General features: G+C 41.3%; 1 protein-coding gene across 6 annotated transcripts in view; it reads left to right on the forward strand.

Annotated features, from left to right (window-relative positions):
- The window catches only part of BBX (BBX high mobility group box domain containing), a 147,947-nt gene that overhangs the window by 25,903 nt on the left and 106,138 nt on the right, over positions 1–15,906 (forward strand). For 4 of the 6 annotated variants that reach the window (XM_076350358.1, XM_076350394.1, XM_076350404.1 and 1 more), the window contains exon 2: positions 8,744–8,827. The exons of the other annotated variants lie outside the window; for them this stretch is intronic. The gene's annotated coding sequence lies outside the window, so the exon portion shown is untranslated. The remainder of the gene's footprint in view (positions 1–8,743; positions 8,828–15,906) is intronic. 6 annotated transcript variants of the gene reach the window in all.

Here is a 15,906-nt window from a genome sequence, read left to right on the forward strand (position 1 = left end):
GCCTTGTGCTCTTATACCAGCATAATCCTTCAAGGCCATGCTTAACATTCTATCCCATCCTCCCTCCACTCTCTTATAGAGAAAGTAAAATTAAAAAAAAAAAGAATAATAATTGCTACAGCATTTAGTGTGCTGAAGATTTAAATAAGTGTCCGTTGACAGGGAATGATTATGTCTGTGTGGTTCATATATTGCATTGGTCTACAAGTGATGCAGTTAAGTTCACAACCCACATCTACACCCAAGTCAGAAGATCGAATTGTAGTAGTGGAATCGCTTTGACAAAAACATGGATGTTGGAGATGTTGAACTTCTCCAGGTTGCTTGTTACAGCAGCGTCTTTCTCCTAGAGGAGTGCACTTGCCCTTTCTCGGGTCTCTTCAGCACCAAAGCTAGCAGTTGCTTTTGCTCTCCTTCCTTTTCCCGGGCCATACCAGGCAGGGTCCCAGAGAGCAGCAGTGGTGTGGTCGGCTAGGTGAGAGACACAGGGACGCAACCGATGACTTCTCTAAAGTTTAACAGCAGCAGCTGGAAGTTTTACTGTCTCCCATGGGCCATCGTACCTTTCTGTGGCAGTTTAAAATGCACCGGTAGCAAAAGCAGCAGTGGATCAGCTCTGCAGCCACCACATGTCACAGAGTGAGGCTTTCATGTAAATAGCTGTTATTGTTAACCTGTGTTTAACTTTAGTGCAGGACAGATGCAGGAATAGGGGAATTTGTGTTACTGGCAAGCCAGCGCTGTACCCTAACAACTAGAGTGTTTGTTGCTTTTCTGCATAGACCAAGGACATAGTTTGGATCTATAAAGCATTGCACCCTTTGGTAATGAGTGGCCTAGCTTAAACCTGTTCTTCCTGTCAATTCAAAACAAAAAAACCAAAAACGTGCTTGTATATTATAGAAGGGCCAATATATTAATGCTGTTACTGTGTTTATATTTATACAGGCAGGTAGATAACATGTGGATTGGCATCTGTGTTCCTTGCATTTGTGCTGGAGTGGCAGGAAGAGACCCAACCTCTTCTATGGTGTCCCACAGATGTGTTTTAGACTTGAATGCAAGAAACCTGTATGATTTTCCTTGATGAAGAGGTTTGCTGTATTTATATGTGCATCAATCAGTACTTTACATAGTGCATTGACTTTTGGTGGCTGAACCTAGAATGTAAAATGTTTGATGTTGGGTCTTTGTGGAGGGGGGGGTTGCATGTTTGAAGTAAAATGTGAATTTTGAATGTTGGTAATCTGTTTTGTGTTCTTTTATAGTAAAGTGAAGTGTTGCATAATAGAAACTTTTTTTAGCTTTAGAGTCCCACACAAATACTGGGGAGAAAACCACAGACCAGAGAAGAAAAAGCGTCATTTTTTTTTGATTGAATGAGAAAAATGAGTCATTAGTTTTAGACAGTATGCTAACAAAACATAAAGAAACTCTTAGTTAGAGAAGACCATGTGATAGCCACTGATTCACACGTCCGGCTTTGGTGTCAGGTCTTCAGATAAGAGTGGGCATCATCATGAGAGATGTTACAGCAAATGTTTTGCTCTGGTGTATGAAACCCTAAGCAACACTTATTGCTGGAGATAAAATGATACATCTTTTTTTTTTAAAGTGCATTTGCAATTAGCCAAGGCTAATTAATGGTTTTGCAGAAGCACCTTGAGTTCAGTTTGTTTGCAGTCATGCAGAGGAAGTAGTTGTTGGTAAAACAACAGCTAAAGATTGGGTGATATCTCATAAAACCACAGGGATGGTTGAAAATTTTACTTTATTTGCTGGATTTGCATGTTGGGTACTGTATTAACACAGTGCTTTCTTGCTGGCATAACCCCGCCTCTCGTGTTTCCAGGGAGGAGTAGTCTGTCCTTGCTCACAGCTGCAATGGCCTTGGCTGGGGCCAGCCGTCCTCCTAGCAGCTCTGCTTCCGAGGGTTGGCTGTGCCAGGCCCGGCTGTTGCCGAAGCCATGATGTGTGCTAGTGTACCCCTGCGGTGGGAGAGGCACCCCGGGGCAGGGTGGGGGGCCTGGGCCCCCTCTGCCAGAGGGCAGGGGCGGGAGGGGAGGCTGCAGAGGTGGGAGAGCAGCCATAGGTTAAAACAGTGTAAGCACAGTTAAAGGTCAGGCTGGGTTTGCTCTTCAGTAAAACTGAACGAGAATTATTTCCTGCTGTTTTTGCTGCCCTGCTTGCTTTTCCAGAAAGCATGTTTATGGAGGAAAATATAACCTGGATATGCCAAGAACGGGATGGCAGCCCACCTGCAGGGACCTGACCTCTCCTCCGTGCTCGCTCCCTTTCTCGCTTGGTGCTGCCACAGAGACTGATCTCATCTCCTGCCGTGGCTGGCACAGCTGCCAGCTGTCCACAGATGTGGACAAAACACATTTCTTAGTCACTTGCCTGTTTTCTAAATCTTGCCCACTTTGTTCCCCAACTTCTTCCCGTGCCTACAGAAGTCTGTCAGATTTTTGGCCCTTAAATCTAAAAGGAACGGATAATAGATTACAGCCCAAAACAAAGCTGAACTTCAGGATTTTGGCAAATGTGATACCAGTGGGACCAAGCTCCAAAAATGTGAGCTCTAGTTCTGGTGCTGAAGTCTTACATTGCACTTGATTGCCATCTTAATTCAAGTAAGTGCCAAACTTGGGCTTTTTAATGTGCAAGCTAATACTGTAACCTGGAGAAAATCACAAGTGTATTCTGAATGCAGAACTCGGGCTGCCATAGTGGTTTTCCAGCACTTCGTTGAAATAAATTAAATTTGAAAGATTTATTTTTATATGTATCAAGATTTGAATTCAATTAAGTACTTGGTGAATGAGATGTGAAGCTGGAGGAAGTTTTTTTTCTGAAGAAAAGATGACAATATTTGGCCCAAACACTAAAGGATTCTGTAAAAACAATTACACGTACTCTAAAGAAAATAATTCAAATAAATAGTTGTGTGTAGTGGCCGTTTCTAATTGGGCTTGATGTTTTATCACAGTTAGTTTTCCATTTAGAAGAGAGGATAGGAACCATAAAACGATGCAAATTAGCGGAGTGAAATAGCTTTCTTTTGCAACTGCTCTTTGAACCTTTGCATCTCTTAAGAATATGCTTGCAGAATATTGCAGCAGTACATCTAGGAAGAAAACGGGGTTGTTTTAAAAAACAGAAGTATATATCTTTCTAATTAAATTGTTTCTGATAGGAGAACTAGAAAATAGACAAAATTATGCTAATGTAGTTTTCTTTTTAAAAGTCTGTTTTACATTTTAATCTCACGGAGAACAGCTCTCACTATTCTTAAAGCAAAAACTAGATAAAACCCTCCTAATTTTAAGAAATTTTTATATCGGAAATGCGGTGGGTTTTTTTCTGCTACAGGTAGTGCATGATCTTACATTGTGAGAAGTAAACTTCTGCATCTCTAAACTTGCCAGTATCTTGTTCTGGTAAAAAAGCTAAAAAGGGGGCAACAGCGTTAGGATTTTATTCTGCCACGTTGTATGTAGTATCTGAGTGCCTTCCACCTATAGCAGAGAAGAACTGGGATTTAACTTCTCAGGATAACAGTGTGCGGGAGGGACAAGAAGGGACAGCATGCTGCTTGTGGTAGGACTTTTGGCTTGGGTATTTTGTGCATTATTTATGTATGACATTTGTACGTGAAGTTGTTCTGACACTTGTGATGTGTGGGTTGTGTGTAGTAGGTAACGGGACAGTGGCTTTCTGGTGATGGAAATTTGCTGTTGCATGTATGCTGTTAATGTACTACATAGCTCAGAAAGCTTTTGTGTGTATGTGTTCATATATGAAAATATTTGATACAACTTCTAGAAAGTGCTGAGATCTAGGAATCATTAAAAGGGTGAGTCTGCTATTTCTGGATACACAGATTGTTGATGGTGTTTTCTGGAATGTTTTATGAGTTAATTTATCTGTTTAGTGTTATATTAACTGTGGTATTGCAGAGTTATATAAGCGTTGGATTGGGAGATTGTATCCATTTTGAGCTGAGTAGTGACTTTGTTTAGATTTAGTGATTAATATTGTATTTCTTCATGGGATTGGAATAAAATATGGAGCTTCATTGGAGATTATAATTTATTGATATTGCCGCAAACTCTGTATGTATGCGTGAGCACAATTCTTTTGTGAATTTTACAGGAGGCAGAATTACAATAGTAGACTGATATTGCAGATTTGATTGATTGGGGATGTCTTCACTGACAGTTGCTTCCAGGTTAAGTTTTGGAGTGTGTTAAATATGCTCTCAAAATGTTTGTTTCCTTGATTGTTTGCTGTTATACTTCCTTGCTGGTTAGCAGGAGAAAGCTTTCAACCGTGCAAGATACATTAGTGTTACTTTTTCCCTTTCTATCTTCTTTCACCAGGTCTTCCCCATCTTGGTCGCTTCTAAGTAATTTTAATGCTCATAAAGTAACAAGCCAGGAGAAGTCATCCTGTCATGTCAGTTCAGGAGAAGATAGATGTACTGATGGAGTGAGTAAATTTGTGATCAAACTATCTCCAGGTTGGCTTGTTTTAAATAAATATAGAGATAACTTGGTGCCTAATCTCCACCTGCCTTTAATGTTAGGGGATGAGAGGTCAGAAATTGTCACATATAAATGAATATTGACAACTGTAGTTTAAGCAACACAAAAATTTCAAGTTAATGTTAAAACAGTACAGAATAATTACTTGAGGGCAAGTGCCTGGACTTCTAAGTGTCTAGTAGCTAAAGGATGATTATACATTAGATGATCCCTTTTCATGACCATTTTCAAGCTTTCAAAAAACTTGTATTCTCCCTGTGAGAAAAAAGCTGACAGAATTTAAAGTAGTGGGTTTTCAACTTTTTTTATTATTATTACTTTAAAACCACTAAAAAAAAGCGTCCTGTAGATGATATGGATGCCTGAAAAATGAATGTAAGCCTACCAACAATGGACTAATCTTCTTAGTTACTTTTGCAGGCCCGTAGGAAATAACAACTGCAGTGTAAAAACTGCTGATCTAACGCTTGTATTTATACTGAAGTTGGAGACCTCTGGACAGGGTAATAACACTAGCCAGCAAAGATAATGACAGAAGTCTAACTGTTTGCTAGTGTTAAGCACAAACTGTTTCACTCTGAGAAGAATGGTTGCCTAATAATGACTTCCACAGTCCTGCCCCTGAAATCCTACAAATGGTAAACTTTGATTTTAAAATATACTTGTTATTTTGATGACCTCAGTCAAGGAAACTTGGGAGGGGCAAAGAAGCAGACAATAATTATTTGAAGTACAAGCAGATGCTACTCTAGTTTCTCAAGGAAGTTTCTTGCGTAGAAAGGCAGGGTTAAAGAAACGGAGCTTTTTGTACTGAAAACAATGCAATAATTTAGCTGGTGTCTCTCCAACTTTTTCTTTGTATGACCTGTCATCTTAAGGATAAAGTGCTTTCAATAATAAAAGACTGAAGTGGGCTGATAGAGGAGGGTCTTTCAGAACACTTATAAAAAATTGTTTGCAAAATAAATAGTAGCAAGTTACTTAAAAACATGTATGAGAGTGTTTTAGTTTATTACTAAGTCGAGATAGACTGAAGTTAAAGATGTGCATTGCTGAAGTTAAAGGTATGTTTTAAGAGATTTGTTAGTCAACCTTATAAATTGGTTAATGATTTTTATTTACTAACTAAGAATACTTTTTTTTTTTAAAGTGCTTCTGGTGTTCTCTAGGTTGCTGGAATAAATTGTCCTTGGCTGTCACATCAAGAGTGCCAGAGATTACTCTTCTGTATCTGATGAAACACTCTCACTGGTGTACATGTGTACTTGAACTGAAGAAGTAGAGAGGAGGAAGGAGGCTAGTACACTGTAGCAACAGCATACCTGACCGGTATCTGTGAGAACTGAGAAGTGCCCTTTCAAAACTGAGTATCAGTTTGAATAGCAGGGGAAAACCAGTACTCAGTGCTGTAGAATCTCTCTTCTATAAAGCAGGTAGGAAACAGCTTCTCTGAAATACACAGAATAATCGTGGGATTGGAGGTGGGCTTGTGAGCTCATTTATCTCTGGTGTGGTAGACTCCCAGAGCTGAGAGTGATACTGTACAGGTGTTGGTTTTGATTTGAAGAGAAGCCCAGGCATTTATGTAACAGTAATTATATCAGAAAAAGTTTGGGAATATCTTTGCTGTTTCTCTTAAGTTGAGCTCTTACCTGTATTTTAACCTTGCCTGCTGTTGGTCCATACACTATCACCAGCACAATACGCCATGCAGGTTTTGTGAATTCTTGTTTTTAATACTGACTAAATCTGTTCAGTTGAGTGTATGAATTACATTCCCAGTTCTGATATAGTTCTGGGTTTAAACTATATGTTTTCTTAGTAAGGAAGCAGCTGTATGTTACTTCAGTGCTAATAGTTTCCCCAAAAACGTGTAGGCTCTCCTGAGAGTGAAACTAGTGTCTCAGTATATGAACAAAAAGGGATAAAGCTGCAAAACTACACGGACACTAGTGCAGAAATGGCACTGAGATTAAGATGGATGGGATCTGGCGTGTTGCTGCTCGTACACTGGCTGGCCTAGCCTGCATGCTGAGATTTAGGCTGCCTTTAGTCTCTTTGCGGCTCTGCTGATGTTGCTGCAGCACCTGAAGATACTGCTGCAATGAGGCTTTGCATCCACTCGGTCAGAGCTGACTGTTCCATCAGAGTAGCTGTAGATGGGGATGTATGTCTGCATCAGTGACCTTGAACTTACAGCCTGAGGGGTTAATGTAACTGCAGTCACCAAAGGTAGGCTGTGAACTGGGAAGGCTGGAGACGAAGGCATGGGTCCTGTCTGTCCACTCTTGGAAGTGAAGGCCATCAGGCTCTGCAGAGAGGAGGTAGGGAGAGGTGTGTGATTATGTCTCCAGCTCAGTCTGGATTTGACTGCAGACTGAGTGCGTATAGGATATACTTTGAAACAGCGTCAAAAAGTGAACAGGGCACAGTGAATTTCAAAGGAGTCATTAAATGCTATGTTAAAAGTTGCTGGGTTTCATCATCTTCTGGAATGGGATCTTCCAGATGTAAGTTAAAGACATGCTACAGGTTCCTATATTGAACAGACAAGAGAAAATATATGAAAGAAGTGGTAACAATAAAAATGGTTGGCCACCTTGCTTCTCTTTTCCCTTCTCCTGTCAGTACTAGCGTAGAGGACATCAGACAGGATTTGCAAAAGTGTAAGAACTTGACTTAAACTGATTTACTGTTTTGTTTTGGTCCTGTGTCTCCTCTGTACTGACCAGTGCAAAATACCTGCAGATCTTGCTGTGCAAAGCCAGTGAGGCAAAACAGACCTGAAAGAGAGCAAGACAAGTGTCTTAAGTAAGAATACTCTCTGTGGTTATCTCCATGGTCTCATTTAGAAAAACCATAAACTCATAGGGATTGTCTGCTTTTGGCTGAGCAGTATAGATCACATCCTGGCTGTGCGAGTGTTAGGAAGATCCATTGACATGCTGTTTTCCATTACGGGTTTTAATTCTTCTTTTGAAACAATGTTTGATGGCTCCTGGTAGTCAGTCCACCTTGCCTTGTATCTTTTTGGCTTTACCCTGACACTTTGTTTTGCAAGCTCACATTTATTTAGAATGTTATATATTGCTCTGTTTTATGTGGGTTTTGTAATGCCATCCTAATGATACAAACAAACCTCACTCCTGAGGAACATGGGGACAGCATGGCAAGTGGCAGATGCAGCCCGACTCTTGCAGAAGCCAGGAGGGCAGGCGGGGGAGTCCCGTGCTGCGGGAGCAGAATTGCCCTTCCTGGGGGGAGCCAGCTCCTGTGGCCTTCCATCCCCTGGGAAGGGGGGCCTTGGTGTGGCTAGTGTATACCTTTGAGAGAGAAGGTTCATACAGGGTGGCAGATGCTGTTACCAAGTTAAAGCCCAGCTTGGTATCGGTTTGAATTTTAGCCTGAAAAGCCTTGCGGTTCTTGAAGCTGTCTTCCTAAAGAATGCTCCCCTGCCTTTTTTTTATAACTTCATCAAAAGTAGTTTTGCACAAAACATGGCAGTTCGATCTTTTAGAAGATACCACCATCTGTTGTTTTTAATGTGCAATAAGAGTTTCCTCCAGTTGCAAGAGCAGGAGCGTTGAATCCATCCTGCAGGATGTGCCTTTCCAAATCGGCTCACACGTGAAAGCGGGCTCAGCAGCGCAGCACCCGCAGGCAGCCCTCGCCCGAGCCAGGGCGAGTGGAGAAGCCTCTGAGGGCACTTTGGGGCTGGGGGCCGGTGGCGCCAGCGGGGAAGGCAGCGTGGGTGGGCGGCTGCTTGCGCAGGGCTGGCTACCTGTGCGGTGAGTGCCGCTGCGCGGGGCGCACGCCGTCACTGACGTCGGCCCGCGCGGTGGGGGGGGCGTCCGTGTGTGTGGGGAGGGGGGTGTTGTTGGCGTCTGTTAGCCATAACGCTGGTATTTCAGTAATGCGGTGGTATTTGGCCATACTGCCAAAACCAAGCTATAAGCAGTGAGTCTTTGCTCCACTTTTCCTCGCTCTGTGCCTCTGCTCCGCCCCGTCCCTGCTCCCCGCGCTGCTGAGATCAGCTTCCTGCTTTTCATTTTCCTCAAAATGCTGTTACTCCTCCCCTGAAAGAGTTATTTTCATCGGTCTGGAGTTAATTTTTATGGGTGGCTGCAGGCTCTTTTTCTGACAGGCTAACATGCCAAGCTGGAAAGCGGTATCATGGTGATTTTGTTCTGTTGCAGTGAACCAGAGCTGTAGGCAGAATGGTAGACTGCTGCACCGAAAACATTTCTGTGCCAGCTCTGTGACCGTGGAAGGCGAAGGAGGTGAGTGCCGGTTTTATGTCGCGTAGGTCCAGGGAGTTGTTGGAGGTGGAACTGGGAGTCACAACCTACCCCGGCTCAGGAACAAGAAACAAGCAATTATGTTATGCTCTCTGATTAGATACTTTTGCTCCTACTAATACTGTAATGGAGTATACTCAGGAAATGATGGATTTTGCTGTAGCAAAGAACTGTAGTCAATGAAAGTTTATAGCGTGTAAATTTGTTTTTCTTTCATTGAAAAGTGTAGATAGATATGGCACAAATAAAGGATAAAGCCATAAAGGACAGATGATAAAGGGTAAGGTTCACTCCAAACAACTTCTGACAGAAAAAACACTCAGCCTAGGTAGTTTCAGAACTTTTAGATGGATTGAATAATGCCAGAAAAAGACTTTAACAGTGATTTAGTAATAACTGTGGATCTAGAATAATGTGATGTGTGTGAGCGAATAACATGATTTTATAATGTGTGGAAATAAAATTATACACAGGAAAAACAAAAAGGAAAAAAAAAAGTTCTTTTTACAGTTGCTGAGCATCCATCAGGGTGGAAGCTAGGTTGATTGAGAGAAAGCAGATTGTTTGGAAGAATATCTCAGTTGCAACAAATGGTCAACTTGTATAGAAACGTGTTGTCTTACATTGTTGCAATTTTTTTTTTTTAATTATTTTTCTTTATGGAGTGAAGAATGTAAATACCACAGGTTCATTAACCAACTTTCAGTTTTCTAAACAGGTGAGCATCGTTCTCTGTATGCCTTCTAATGGAGCTCTAAAATCATTAATCCGTAACTGGTGGCAGGTTGCTACTTGTTTTGTGTTGTGGTATCCTTCTTTTGCTGCCTTCTCATTACTGCCTGTTAACAGTCAGATTAATGGGACGACTTTGTTCATTCTCACTGTGGTGCCCTGAGTGATTTTGCAGAGGACTCTTTATAAGAAGCCACTCAAAAAGCATAGCTGCAGTGGGCTCAGCCAGGCGTTGGATGCTGCTGTTGCAGCTATAGGGCACTGCTGCAGGTCTGAGCTGCTCCCCAGGTGACAAGGGGCAACAGGAGGAAATCAAGGATCTTCTTCAGGATTGTGGGAAATGTGGCGTGTCCCAAGCTCTGAGGCCTGACCAGAATTGCTTGTACTCTTGATCCAGACCAGAGTGCACACTTTGAGTAGCTTTTTTCTGTGATGCCAAGTTGAATTTATTGGTTCTGCTATAAAATGAAACAAATTTAGCCTTTGATTAGTTGTGGGAGTGGGGGATGCTTCTCTTACAGTGAAGTTCCTCAGTAGCTGTGCTGAAAGCAGTTCTGGGGAAACTTTGATTTCAAAGTTTGATGTATTTTGATGGAAAAATCAGAGAGATACGGTAAATTAGAAACTGAGGTTTGATTTGTGGTAACATTTTTGGGCATGACTGAGTTTCCTTTTTTCCTTGATGGAAATTAGCTCCGCTTCTTTCAGTTGCGGGGCAAGTAGGAGCGCATTTTCTTAAGAGTGTGTTATATTACTGGGCCACACTTACCACTTGTAATTGAACAGCTTTGTAGATAAACGTGTAAGGTCAAAAGAAAAGCAACAAACCACTTTTATTGCCCAGTCTGTGGCCTGTCTGTGGTAGTGGTGGAAGAGCATTGTATAGGAAGTAATAATAAAACTTCCAGTCATGTATGGCCCTGCATCTTTTGTGTTTGGTTTCAGGCACTGGGTATACTACACTGCGTGGTTTTGCCTCCATGCAATCTGTAAATTCATTGCTGCTAAATCTACTTCTTGATATAGACTTGTGCTCAAGAAATTAACCTTGTGTTATGTTATTACTCTGAGGGATAAACTGTGGTTAAAGACATTTTATGTGCTGTTCATATCAGTATGTTAGAAAGAGGAAAATGGGCATGCATCATCAGTGTGTTGATTCTAAAGATAATTCTAAACACTAATGTTTCCACAAGAAATGTGTGAGAAATGTGCTTATCCTATAGATGCAAATGTATTTCCCATGTGAGCCCAAGTACCCAACTCTTATTTGCCAAAGTTACTGTCTTTTTACTTGCATTCTGCCAGTAGAGAAACTTTGCATGATGTTAAGCACCAAGCCCAACAGCTGGTGGACTTCTGTGCTGTTTTACTCATTTTGTACTTACTTTCAAAATTTTCATTCTGATTGATAGGAGGCTGCTGTAAAAAATCCAACCTCTATCAGTAGAGTCAAGGGTTCCTACCAGTGGCTCTAAATTTTGTGCTTATAACTGATTTGCCAGCCTTGCTGACAGCTAGGGTCAAAGCATTTGCTACTTCTCTGTCACATTTTGGCAACCTGGTCTTCTGTTAACTTGTGGAGATTTGTTAATTTATTTTGGAGTGCACTGAAGGGGGATGGGAAGTTCTGTCTGCAAAGTGGATCCTTCCTTGTTGGAGAGATCGCAAGAGTGTTAATAAGTGCTCTCTATTTGTAGGCATGAAGAGAACAGTGAAGGGTATGGCTCCCACAGTCTTTTTTCACCTTCCGTTCACTACATGTGTAATGCTGACCCCATCTTCAATATAGATAGAAGATACAATATGTTATTTCAACTACAGCTCCCTGACAAAGAAGTGAATAAGACTTATTTGACAGAGGTGATAGTGAAGCACCATGTTTAAATGGCAGCACTGTCACTGAAAGAAGCACTCCCAGCCTCAGACACTTGCATCCTACCCCATGGGGCTGTGCTAGCGTTTTTGCAGTTGTATAATGAACTGGACTGGAGGACTGATCATAGCTAAAATTAATGGGTTTTATTAGCTTAACTTTTTCTGTTCACTAAAGCTAGAACTGACCACCATTGGGTGGATCATATATTGTGTCATGAATCAGACTGGAGAACTGACAGCTCTTTTGCCCCAAAAAAGGGGTCCAGGAGTGTGGGGAATAGAAGCAGGACAGGGGACAGGACTGCTTTTGGCTTCAGCGCTGGCTTATGCTATCTTACTGCTTGTCAAGCTAGAGCCTTAAGGGCAGGCTAAGTAAAATGCAAGAGAAGGAGGATGTATCTCCAGAAATAGACCACTATTGTCAATATTTCTCCTAGTAGGGACATATATGCATCTTTTAAATGTGATATTGCAGTCTGGATAGTTTCCAGTCCAGATAGCATCAGTTAGTTACTGATGCTGAAGATAACATGTCTTAATTGTGATGTTGCTTTTATCTTCCTCCTGTCATCCTTTCTGAACTAGGTGCTGTCTTCCATAGCTTTCCTTCGTGTGACCCAGCATAGCATGTGGGGCTGTTCTTAAAAGTTGCATGGGACTTTCAGTGAGTGTGTTTGATAAGTGATTTTAGCAAGGTAGCTCTGTCTGGATGCAGAATACCAGTTTACTACAGATTCAAGGTGCTGGCTAAATTTCAGTCCAGAGTTGATGCTGTAAATTGTTCATGTGGTCAGTTACTCTGAGATTTTGACTAGTGGTGGAATATTTCTAAAAGAGAAGGTAGCTTCTCCTCCAATGGCCTGTAAGAAGAGTACGTATCTGTGGCCAGTACTGTAATATTTTTTGTTTGTTTTTTAAATAGCAGAGTGATTGTTGTTGCTTGTGTGTGATTTGTGGAGTTCAGAAAGATTTTTGTCAGCGGTTTTCAAGCTTTTGTTATGTGTGTTAGGTGCTGGCAAAAAGCAGTGATAAGTATTTCTACATTAATTCCCTGGGGCTGTGTTTTGGCTAGGGTGGTCGAGTGTTACATCCCAAGATAAAGATCCAGTTTTGAGATTTGCTAGTGTAGACCCCTGCATTTGTTCAGGGCCTTGTTACCCTCTGTGAGACTCCGTGCAAGTACAGAAATCTGTGCTAGTGGATTTTGACAGGGGATTAAAGGATCGATGTTTGCTTTGCTTGGAAGTTGTTCAGATAGTAGAGTTAAGAGTTGAAAATATCATCTCTACTCCTTCCCTTGCCCTACCAAAGTAAACTGAAAACCCATAGCAAAATGTGGCACATTGACTCTTCAGATTTTTGCTTAGTACTTTAGAGTACCCTAAGCTACAAAAAGATGCTGTCCAATGAAAACTTTATACAAAACAAAAATTGTATTTGTGGGAGAGGAACAAGAGGAATGGTAGTTTCAGGATGAGAAAGAAAACTTATTTAAGTGTTCCTATCGAGCTTGCACAGCATGAAATTCAGTTGGCTTTTATACAGCCAGAAGGATTGAAAGAACTACCTAGAATCCCAAGCATAAAACAGAGAAAAAAAAAAATTGGCAGTTTGGTTTGATTATCTCTTTCTTTTGGAGGGAAAAATAAGTCTCTCTTTGCTTCCTGAAGTAAGTGGAGAAGCTAGTTAATGACAGTAAATCAACAAGAATAATGCTTTCTTTGTTAGGCAAATTACAGCAAAATACAAGGGACCTAACACCTGGAGAGTTGATGCAGCTGGGCCATGACCATGGTTCTGTAAGTACACAGCTTCTGCTGGTGAGGACATGGAGTTACTGCCCCTGTTGCAGCGCCTGCTAACAGTGTTGTGTCCACCCTCCACATGGACATGGTGTAATGGCAGCAGTGTTCTCCGTGGACTTCTGTCTGGGATGATACTGGGAGGGCCTCACTGGCAAGCGCTGTCACAGCTGTGGAGGGATGATGCAGGGAGCTGGTGTGGTGTGCTGCCTCAGGACATAGTCTTCCCTTATGGCCAGCTAACCTGAGTTGAAACCCTGGCAGCATCTGAGATTTTTCAGATGTGAAACTTGGGTATGGCAGGACATGTTTTTTGTAATGAGGACTAATGCTTCACAGGGGACACTTTTTTCAAAAGCAGTCCCAAAAGATGCTACCGGAAAAACTTGTGCATTTCAACTAAAGATTAGCAGGATCTACTGCAGAGTAAAGCTATGCAAAATGGATCCCTCCCCTTTCATCTGTTAGATCACTACTGTACGGTAAAGTGTTTTTTATATATCAGGAGGTTAAAAGATTTTCAAACAAGGGATATCTTTATGCAGATGTTCAAGCAAAATGTTTGTTTCCCAAACTAATTCAAAAGTGAAACTGTCTATAAGAGAAGTGAAAATAATTTGACTTTTCCTGTTCCCAGCTGGCTACAAGAATGTATGTTTTTTAAGTTTAAAATGATAATAATGTAGCTATAAGTGTTCCATACTTGGCTAAATTACTTTCTTTTTGTGACTGGTGCCCCTTGAAGCTTGTTAGTGTATGGAGTAACTCAGAAATAGCAATTGGGTGTGTAAACAGCTGGAAGTTTCTTGGGTAAAGCTGCAAGCAAATTCCATGTGGGCCTATGTGCATTGACAAAATCTCAGTCAGCAGTAATACCTCCCGTGTTGGTGGAACTCACTCAAGAAGTAGGTTCTTGTTAGTCAGGGCCAATAAAGAGTTACTAGATTTAGCTATTTCCTCCCTCTTCAAGGCTGCAAGAAGGCAGATAGCTAGCCAGGCCCCATTTGAAAAAGACTATGACATATTCTAACAAAACTGAGGCCTTCCCATCTATGTTCTTGTTCATGGTTTATTCAAAATCATCACAGGAATAAGATTGTGGTAGAGGCTTTCTGAATTAGATGTTGGGCTTTCTCTGAATGTCTGACTCTGAGTCTCTGGCAGGTTCCACTAAACTGTGAATTCTGAATCTCCACATGGAAACGTTTGCTACAGGTATGGACTCATCTGGTGGACGTCTAGTGAGAGAAGGAATCCAAATTGCTGCATCAGTGAAGTGATGGTTAGGCAGAGGAAAAAGAGGTACTTTCTGTCTGAACTCTCAGAATAAGTGAATATATTTTAAATATTACCAGCGATTAACAGTGTTGCTTCTGATTAAATTTCCTGCCGTATGGGTGGACAAATGTACATAAAAAGCAGATAAATCCTTTGCTCCTGGCAGTTCTGAGGGAGGTATTTCAGCTTGTCCTGCAGGTCAGCAAGCTGAGGAATGATAGGAGGGTAGGGCCCTTAAAGAAAAGCATCTTCAGTTGACTGATACAGTTTAGCTGATTTCTGCTGAGTAATTAAGGTGCAAAGAGAGGCTGTCTTGAGATGCTTAGGCTTCAGTCAGTAATGTGTTTGTTTTAAGATGGTCAGCCTCCTTGAATTATGCCTGGAAATAATTCTGTAAAATTGTGCCATCTCTGGAAGATGAGTATAATATGCTCCCTTTGTGAAATGTCTTGGGGGTGGGGGGCAGCTACCCAGCTAACCAAAGTTGCCAGGTAGTCTGTGGTAAGACCTTTAGGAAAAACAAATTATGGCTGTCTTCTGGGGTCATAAAAGCCTGATCAATATAATAAACCTTTTATCAAAAGGAAATGTGTCAACCCAGGTATTTGCAGCACTAACAAAGTACAGCCATGCTTTGGCTGATCTGCGTATTAAGAAGTAGTAAAAGCTCTAGAAGGAGCTTCATGTTTTCATTTCAATGCACAAAGGTAGGTAGATATTTTAAGAGTGCCTGTGGTATTTGGCAATTTCTTGTCTCTTTATTCCACTCTGCCACTACTTTTCTTCTGCATGGCTACTTTGCAAACCAGCCTGCTGTGTGGTGTTTGTTTTTATCTTGCACGTACCTGCAAAAAAGTATGTATAGATACATACACACATAAACACATATGTCTGTGTGTGTATGTATATGTGTGTAATATAAAAAGTGTGTGCATCTTTCCTGTAATAGTGGGACAAAGTGGGCTTGCGTGACTGTTACTGCTCCTCATTCACTCTTTGCAGTTCACTGAAAGCATGGCGTGAGACAGGGCAATGTGACTTGGCCTAGCACGGTATAAATCAGTAGGTCTCTACCACTGTCTACTACTCATTTCATCAGTGAAACTTTTTGGCATGCTGTTTTAGACCAGCAGTGAACCCACTCTTTCATTGCTCTTTCCAAAGAGGATCTTACATGTAAAATACATAACTAAAATTAAGAAATAAAATTAGAATGGGTTAAGAGAAGAGTGGCCTTACCCCTCATATGATGTTGGCCAGTTAAGTCTGCAAAGTATCAATATTATTTTTATTGGCAATATAAATTAGGCCTGTTTAAAAACTAGAAAAATAGATCTAGGGTGTGCTTGTGCAAGCCTCGGAGTGCTGCAG

The sequence above is a fragment of the Aptenodytes patagonicus genome, chromosome 1, assembly GCF_965638725.1.
Source record: "Aptenodytes patagonicus chromosome 1, bAptPat1.pri.cur, whole genome shotgun sequence".
Classification (NCBI taxonomy): Eukaryota; Metazoa; Chordata; class Aves; order Sphenisciformes; family Spheniscidae; genus Aptenodytes; species Aptenodytes patagonicus.